Consider the following 9864-nt stretch of genomic DNA (forward strand, 5'->3'; position numbering starts at 1 on the left):
TGTTGACACCCGTACATGTTTTAAATGCAATCAAGTTGGACAAATTGCACGAAAGTGCACCAACTTAAAGTCTAAGTCTGAAGTTGTTGAAAATCAGAAAAAGAAAGTTGATGCAAAAGGTAAAGCTCCAATGGTTGTTGAGAAGAAAGTTTTGAAAAATGAAAATTCCAAAATCAAAACTGAACCTGTAAAGAATGTGGTAACTAAAAATGACAAGTTTTACACACGAGTTGCATAACCTCAACAAACATGGAAGCCAAAAATTGTTGAAAAGAAAACAAGTTCTCCAGAACCAAAGGTCTCAGTGTCTTCAAAACAATCGTCTTCTACTACACCAGTAAAGATGAATGTTCCTTTGGATTACTATGAGAAACTTGAGAAACAAATGCTTAATTCTAAGAAGAAAGATGTTTCAAAGAAAGACCAATCATCTGGTCAACCTCCAAAAAATGATTTCTTTTTACACAAAGAGGTTGAGATTGGGTCTAAAGAAAGTTTAAAGATGAATGATAAGAATTTTCCGCCACTTTACACTACAAAACTCACATCAACATCAAGCTACCTGAGTCGAAAGAGGTTTGGGTGGCATCCAAATCTAACTAAACATTTGTGATTTGTGCAGGAGCTTCCAAGATCCATCTCGCGTTGGATTATGGATAGTGGAGCTTCTCGGCACATGACGGGGAAGAAGACCCTGTTGTACGATGTTAGAGGGTTTAATGGAGGATATGTCGGATTTACAGGCAATCAAGGTGGTCGAAGAATTGGTGAAGGAACTTTATCGAATGGTATTGTCACGTTTGAAAGAGTTAACTACATCGCCGAGCTTGAAAACAATCTTCTGAGCATATCTCAGATCTGTGATCGTATGTATACAACGCACTTCACAGACAAAGAATGTTTGATCTTGAAACCAAGATTTGTTGTTCCCGAAGAATGGATTATCATGAGAGCACCAAGAGTCAATGATCTGTACGTGTTGGACATGAGCGTAGCAACTACAACCACGGGTCAGGCTCACTGTTTTATGTCAAGAGCAACGGAAAAAGAATCACAGTTGTGCATTGAAAGATGGGCCACATTCACCTACGAAAAATGAATCACCTGGTACACAACGACTTAGCTACTGGTGTTCATGTGAAAGGTTTTCATCTAGAAGGAGAGTGTATTAGCTGCATCAAAGGCAAGCAAAAGAAGAAGTCACATCTTTAAAAGAAAGTCAACTCAGTTTCGAGACCGTTAGAGAGACTTCATATGGATTTGTTTGGTCCAGTGAACGTCAAAAGCATAACTGGTGATCTCTACTGTCTTGTGGTTACTGACGACTACTCAAGATTTTCATGGGTATCATTTCTGAAGACGAAAGATGAGACGTTTGAAAGTTTGATGGCGTTGTTCAGAAAAATTGAAAACTTGTACCAGGTTCGAATCAGAAGAATCAGGAGTGATAACGGTACTGAGTTTAAGAAAAACCAAATGGAAGAATATTGTGATGAGAGAGGTATATTGCAAGAATTTAGTGCTCCTTACACTTCGCAACAAAATGGAGTAGCAGAAAGAAAGAACAGGACGCTAATTGAAACGGCCAGGACGATGCTTGCTGATTCAAAGTTACCAATGAATTTTTGGGCAGAAGCAGTATCAGCCGCTTGCTACACACTCAACCGAGTTCTTACAATTAAGAAATTCAACAAGACATGTTTCGAGCTGATCAACAACCGCAAACCAAACCTGAAGTATCTGGAACCGTTTGGGTCTCCCTGCACGGTTATAGAACCTTGTGGTAAATTTGGTCCAAAGAGCATCGAAGGAATTTTCGTGGGATATGCAAGTCCAATGAAACAAGTCTTTGTTCCAAGCTATAAGAAGATTATCGAAGCATATAATGTTGAGTGTCAAGGTTATAATATGCAACCTCATTATCTTGGTGATTCATGGCGTTATGATTATGATACTCTGTGGAAGTCATTTGATGAGGAGGAAGATTCAGAGTTCTTTCACGAGTTGGCTATTCTAAGAGAGTATGAATCATCACAAGAACGGTTTCCAGCAGAACCTTTTAGATGTTCACGTCAAACTTCAAATGATGATGAAAGCAGGTCCAAGTAATGCTGGAGAACATGATGATGTTCAGAAATTTTCAGAACAGGAACATGCTCCTGACAATCAGACGACAGTCAATGATAATCAAGAATCTGATGATAGGCCAGTATTCGATCATGGTGATTCAGATTCTGAGGGGGAGCAAATCCAGATTTCAAATCAAACAAATCCAGAAGAATTGGAAGGCGAGGTAGATGTTCCAGGCGAGGTAATGCCAAGAACTCTTTGATATCATCCAGAAGAATTGATTATTGGAGAATTACAATCAGGCGTCCGCACAAGACGACAAATTGACCAAGGCCTTACGTGTTTTTATTCTACAGTAGCTCCTTTACAAACTGAATTTCATTAAGTTGTTTTATTTCGCAGATCGAACCGCGAACATACAAAGAGGCGTTAACTGAAGATTCTTGGGTCAATGCTATGTAAGAAGAGTTGAGTCAATTCGAGAAGTTGGGAGTGTGGAAATTGGTAGATTTGCCTGATGGTCATAGGAAGATTAACACCAAATGGGTGTTTAAGTGCAAAAGAGACGATCGAGGGGTTATTATTCGTAACAAAGATCGGACTCGTAGTCCAGGGTTTCAATCAGCAGGAGGGTATGGATTTCACCGAAGTGTATGCTCCCGTGGCTAGACTTGAAGCAATCAGAATTTTCCTAGCATTTGCATCGTGGAAAGGATTTAAAGTATATCAGCTAGATGTGAAATTGGCTTTTCTTTACGGGAAGGTAAAAGAGGAGGTATATGTCGGAAAGCCACCGGGCTTCACCGACCCAATCCACAAAGACAAGGTCTATTTACTGGATAAAGCGCTGTATGGTTTACACCAGGCCCCGAGAGCCTGGTACGAGACATTGTCTCAACACTTGCTTGCCAACAGCTTCATCCATGGAAAAGTAGATGCCACTCTCTTCACCAAAGAGGTTGATGGACATCTTCTGATAGTTCAGATATACGTGGATGACATCATATTTGGGTCAACAAATGAAGATCTGTGCAAACAGTTTGAAAAATTTATGAAGCAAAAATTTGAAATGTCATCGATAGGTGAGATGAAATTCTTCTTGGGACTTCAAGTTGATCAAACTACCCGAGGGAATTTTCATACATCAAACAAAGTATGTTCATGATGTCTTAGAGAAATTTAGGATGTCAGGATCTACTCCAGCTTCCACCCCGTTAGCGACGAATCATGGGATAAACCCTGATCTCACCGGAGAGAAGGTAGATGAAACATTGTATGGTTCCATGATCGAATCGATGATATACTTGACAGCTTCAAGACCCGATATCATGTATCCTACCTGCCTCGCAGCAAGATTTCAATCTAACCCAAGAGCTTCGCATATGGTGATTGTGAAACGGATATTACGCTACCTGAAAGGAACTCCGTCACTAGGGTTGTGGTATCCAAAAGAAGGCGACTTTACGCTCGAAGGGTATTCCGATTCCAATTTCGGATGGTGTAAAGTTAATGCTAAATCAACAACAGCGGGTTGCAGTTTTTCGGATCACGATTGGTCACCTGGCAATGTAAGAAGCAGACCTCTGTAGCTTTATCCACATGTGAAGCTGAATATGTATCTGCTAGCAGTTTGCTGTTCTCAGATCTTGTGGATCCAGCAACAGATGCGTGACTATGGTTTGCAATTTCTTACTACCCCTATCTTTGTTGATAATGAGGCAGCGATAAATATCACAAAAAATTCCTGTTCATCATGCTAAAACGAAACACATAGAAATTCGTCATCACTTCATTCGCGATTGTTTCGAGAAGAAGTTGATACGAATTGAGAAAATCCACACTGATGAGCAAAAAGCCGATTTACATACCAAAGCGTTTGATAAAAACTCGTTTTAAATACCTTTTAAAATTGAACGGTATGAAGCTTTTATCGGTGTCAGATGGAATCATTGGTGTAGATGAAGGTACCACTGTATATGATGTTGAAAAGCAATCTGCAATGGTTTATCGATTTTTTGCTTGTTTTGGTATTTAGGGGGAGTTAGGTTATATTTTTCAGAAAATACAAAAACAGTAAAAAATTCGAAAATACAAAAACAGTAAAAAAATTCAAAAATACAAAAACGTGAGATATTTCAAAATCCAAAAACAATAGAAAACTGAAAAAGAGCTTGTGTAAAAAGGGAAAATGATAGTACATCAGCTAGACAGTTACAGTATGCTAAAGAATTGTAATGTTTAAAAAGTCTTAAACAGTCTCGCTGATGATGAGCCGATAGGTTTTTACACAGTCAGTAGGTTTGTTCGGGATATAAACCTAAAATCATCACTTGCTTATTTCGTGGGGAACATCTCTCGGATATATAGGTAACCCCTGAAATCTTGTTTGAAAGACTCTATTTCTGACATACTAGGTCTTTGTACGTGACGATATTTGGGGTATTATACCAGGACTTCTGATTTTGCGGAAACAATAGCCTAGTCCTCCTATAATGCTTTACATTAGCTTTGTTCTTAAAAGCTCACCCTCAGCATAGAAAATGATGAAACATTGCAAAATGCTAATCATGTGCTGTTGAAATTAAAAGATTCCTTAAAGGGAACCCACCAAAAGACGAGCCATCATCTCTCTGAACGAACGGAAGTTCTAGCCTGAGCTCTCATGGTCTCGCGTTCACCCCTTACAGATATCATTAGTGTGCACTCACCTGCAAGACTGAATATAGTGGTCTGGATACGGGAGTATATTCTGAGATGGTACACGCGTATAAGCTAAGTCTCTAAAACACTATATTCGTATCCTGAATAGATTGAAATTTGTGTGAAAATTTAAAATGGATCCGTATATCGACAATCTTAGTGAATTGTTTAATTCTGAGTATGAAATTAAAGCTTAATGGTACTTGTAGCTTGTCAGTTGCTGATATGATTCCCTAACACGCTCACCAAAAATATGTTTGTAAATAGTTTACATTTACTACATTTCATTTCTGTTAAATTTCCAAAACTCAAAAAGATTTTATAGCTTTCTAGTTTAGAATCTTTATTAAAAATCCAAAAAGATTTTTCATATCTGCTTTATTTTTCGTCAAACCAAAGTGGAAAGCTGATCTTCAGATTCACAGTCTAAAAGCAGATGTAGGAAGATTCTAGCTGGAAGATGAGTTTGGAGCTTATTATACTAAAACCTGAAAGTTGAAAAGTCAAAACAAGTTCATTAAATTGAAACTTGTAATTTTCAGAAAATGTTTGAAAACTTTTAACAAAAAGTCAGTTTTGTTTTGTCTCAGGTCATCCAAGGTCATTAAGTTGGACTTGGTAGACTAATTAAGTATCCAGGGTCATTAAATTGGATCTGGAGACTTAAGTGGATTTCTAAAACTGATAAAAGCGAGAAAAGTTGTTAAAAGTCAATAGATTGTAATGTTATATTTTTGAGAAGCAGTAAAGTGAAATCCCCATGGCAAAGTTTGTGTAAAGATTGAACCAAAATTTGAGCTCCAACATATCAAAAGGGGGAGTCTACATTCTGGATCAACACTCAAAGGGGAGTTTGAAGTTTGAAGTTAGAGATTGAAGAAAGCTTACAGTGTCAGACATTTTAGGCAGAGAGAAAGATTGATCAAGACTAAAGGCTGAAGATTTGTGGCTAAAGACTTCGTCAACATCCAAGGGGGAGTTTGTTGGTGCATTAATGCCTGTTAACTTCGTCTTTATAGAGTCATGAGTCTAGATAGGATAAACCAGTGCTCAACAGGATCAAAATTAGGGTTTGTGTGTGATTGAGCTATTTCGCACGAAATAGGCTTAAGTTATTTCGCACGAAATAGATCAATGCTATTTCGCACGAAATAGCCTGTGCCTATTTCGTACGAAATACCAACTCTATAAATAACTGAGTGGTTGAGTCATTTGTAACGTTCCGATTTCAGAGCCGAGGTGCTGCCGGTTTGTCAAACGATCTGTAAAAGCTTTGAAATCATTAATAAGAAGATAATTAGGGAGAATCAAGCTGTATCTAGTCAGAATCACTAATTCCGCCTTTGATTTTGACTCAAAACTCTTCTGATTGACTCATTCGGGTCACACGTCGATCCAACAGTATCCCTGCTGACTCAGACCAATAGGTTAAGGGTAACGCTGCCTGGAAGGGGGCCTACTACTATAACTTAAAGACAATCTCTTAAAATGCCCAAAGTGCGGAAATCATTAAAAGGATACATAAAAGAGGAGTTGGAATCAAGTGATTCCTTCTTGTCTATCTATTTTTCCTTATATTTTATATTTGCCTTTTAGTTTATCTTTTTATAACTTTAAAACCTTTTTATCAAAGTTTGGTTAGATTAGACATTATGATAAGCCGGTATTAAAGCTCTTGTGTCCTTGGACGACCTCGGTATCTTGCCATCACTATACTACGTCCGTGATGGGTGCACTTACCTAACGTGTGTGTAGATTGATAGTATTATATCGTGTTTTATAAATTTAAAACTTGAACTGGCGAGTAAAAAGCGCTAAAATATATACGCACGCACGTCAGGGTCTCATTAAATTTTACTCTGAATTTAAGTCCGATTGCACCTCTTGTACACCATATTGCACTGACTCTTACATACTTAGAATACTGAAAATGATTGCAACCTAACCAAGAGCTAATCTATAAAACTGAAACTTCTAATAAACCCAATAATCATCTTTTGATGTTATCTAGTTTTAAAAACCTACTAATTTTGATGATTCGGTAACCTCCCTAACTGAAGGTTGAAATGGATGTAGGATAGTTTACTAATCCTACTTCTTCTAATCATGCCATAAGCATCAATCAATCTTAATGGAGTTAAGCTTTTATTAGTAAACCTGATTATATAAGTCAGAATAACGTTTGGGATTTGGTTGAATTACCTTAAGCTAAATCCGAATGGAAACATTAATATAATAAGAATCATGATAAATTGCGAAAGGTTATACTAAGGGAATGGATTACCAAAGAATCTTCCTTTTATCTTACAAAAATTTTCCTTTATACTAAGGGAATAGGTTTATTTGAGAATCATTGTTGTTCTAGTAGCTTATAATAAGTTAGAGCTACATTAGACGGACTTTAACACAACTTTCCCTAAACAAAAAAATACATGTTCCCAAAGCAACCTAAAAATTCTAAACTAAAGGTCAAATACACCTACTTTGTAAGTCAATGAAATCCATGTATGGGTTAAAGCAAACATCAAAATGTGATGAAATCTTATTGTAATTCTTTTCATCAAGAATCAAGTGGATTAATGCACCTATCTCAAGATGAGTAGGAGCAACTAAAATAAACTTATCCTTATATAGATGACATTCTTTTGACAAGTACATTTTACACGAGTCAAAACATTGTTGACACATGTTTTGACATATGGATCTCAGAGATACTTTTTACATGATAGATATCAAAATATACCGAGATAGACCCAACGGGACATTAGTTTTTGGTTCATAAGCTTTACTTTAAAGTGGGTCCTTAAGTGCTTTTTGGGTAATAATGAGAACACGTTAGGAAAAATTCATGAGTACTAGTTAGATTAATAACTTTGATAAGTGTTGAAACTTGAAATTGTCTATTGTAGAATGATACAGACTACTAGCTTTTATCATATGTCGATGTTAGCATCTTCGACATGTTGACATAATGTATCCTTGAATATCTACTTGTTTGATCCCACACTTTGCGCATCTTACTTACATTCATTAATCATGTCCCTAAATTATACATGTTTTGACACATTATCCAACCTGCCTTCCCTACTCATATTGCCACCTGTAGTCTCACTAAATGATGTGTGCCCAGGTGGATGCTAAAGTTATGTTTCCAGGGCATAGAAGAATAGCAAGTGCGAGTGTAGACATCAGTTCTTAGAAGATAAATGTTGATAACCACAACCTTCTTCCTGATGGAAAACTATAGATGTCACACCCCAACCGATGACGGAAACATCGGAGTGACACGAAAACAAGATTTTTCGAGAATTCATAACTTGCTAATTGTGACAATAATTAGATAATTCAAATTTCATGCTAAACGGGCAATGCATTGTTTTGAACGAAAATACAACATTGTACAAAATTCAAAATACAACATGAAGCAAGTACAAAAATTAAAGTTTAGGTGTGTTTCTAATCCACCCTAAGTAACATTCTTCAAGCGTCGTCACTAGTTTCCTACAACATGTATTAAAGTAGAGATCACATAAAGTTGGTGAGTATACAAGTTTGGTTACATTAGCATAAGTGTGAATAAAAGTTGTTTGATATCCAACATGGTAATTTGCATATAATGTTTCTTAACACACTAACATGTGTAAACTATTAGTCAAACCAAAGTATACCGCAACCGTTTGTATCCTTATCGCCGAAACGACAAGGCCGTAAAATAGATTACTTAACAATACCACAAGTGCGGGCGGTGTGTTAATCCTATAGCGCTAACATTTTTAAGGGAGGGTTGCAAAGTTAATGAACATATAGAACACAAAAATGAGTATAGCATGTAAAAACAATAATATGACAAGTATCATGTTTTTAATGGATAGAGTGTTTATGTGAACAAGTTCGATCGTGAGTATGTGATTTGTAATATTGTGTACATGTTGCACCCAAAGTGTGTAAAAGAAAAATTAGATCGGGTATACTCATGGTTTGCGTAGTAATTCCGCGTACGTGAGTTGATGCATGGAGTGTTTAGAGAACCGCTGAGTTATCCTACAAGGATAAACGAGGCGTATGAGTTCAACAGATTTTGGAATCTAAATGCAAATGAAAGATGGTTACTTAGTAGGAAAATACATAAAAGTTATCTTGACAAAACACCTAAGTTTGGACACCATAATTAAGTGTTTTTCATAGACACAAATTCGCCTATTGGAAGTCCAACCGTGAGGAGTTTAATCCAAGATATTACAAACATAATCCTCTTAACATCAAACCATGAATTGGTTAGTGCCTTAGGGTCGGTTAGTTTATATATATATATATATATGTATTTATAACTCTTAGTAGTCCAAATGTTAGGTTAGTCAAGTAAAGTCATGCATGGGTTGGATGAATCCATTAACCCTAAGGTTCACTAATACACAAATAATCACAAGGATGATTCAGATGGTCATGAAACATAAGTTCATAGTTAGATATTCATCTAAATCATCAAGTAACCAAGTGAAACTCAAACTAGACTAATGCATTCCAATCATGACAAATGTAAGGAAACTTGGTGTAGTTTTGACACTTTGTTACTAGTACGTGTACTTGATGACTTAGGTTAATTAGATTGGAGGTGTTTGCACCTCAATCTTTCTGAAAGAAAGCCCCAACTCAAGTCCATCAACATGTAAGTTAGTTTGGACTAAGGTTGAGTTCATGTTCATAAGTAAAAGTTGCAAAAGATAAAAGTTTTACAAAAACAGAATTTAAATCCAACTTTGGACCTCAAATATGGTGATGTTCCATGTTAGTTTACCATGGTAAACTTTTGGAAACATTCCTAGAGGTTATCCAAGTGGAATGAAAGAAGAAAACAAGAAGAAACAACGAAGAAAGTGAGTTGAAAGCTCACTTGAACACTTAGAACTTTCTGCCCAAACTTGGAGAATTTCTTGATGATTTTGGAGTGTTTGAGAGTAACTTGGAGTTGTGGAAAGTGAAAATATGTTGGAGGAGGCTTGGTTTTATAGGGGAAAATTAGGGTTTGGGTTTTAAAGAGGTTAGAAGGTGATTGGAGGAGAATGGAGGTGAAAAAGGGTGAAACCCGATTGGGGA

This window comes from Helianthus annuus, chromosome 13 (genome assembly GCF_002127325.2).
Source record: "Helianthus annuus cultivar XRQ/B chromosome 13, HanXRQr2.0-SUNRISE, whole genome shotgun sequence".
NCBI lineage: Eukaryota > Viridiplantae > Streptophyta > Magnoliopsida > Asterales > Asteraceae > Helianthus > Helianthus annuus.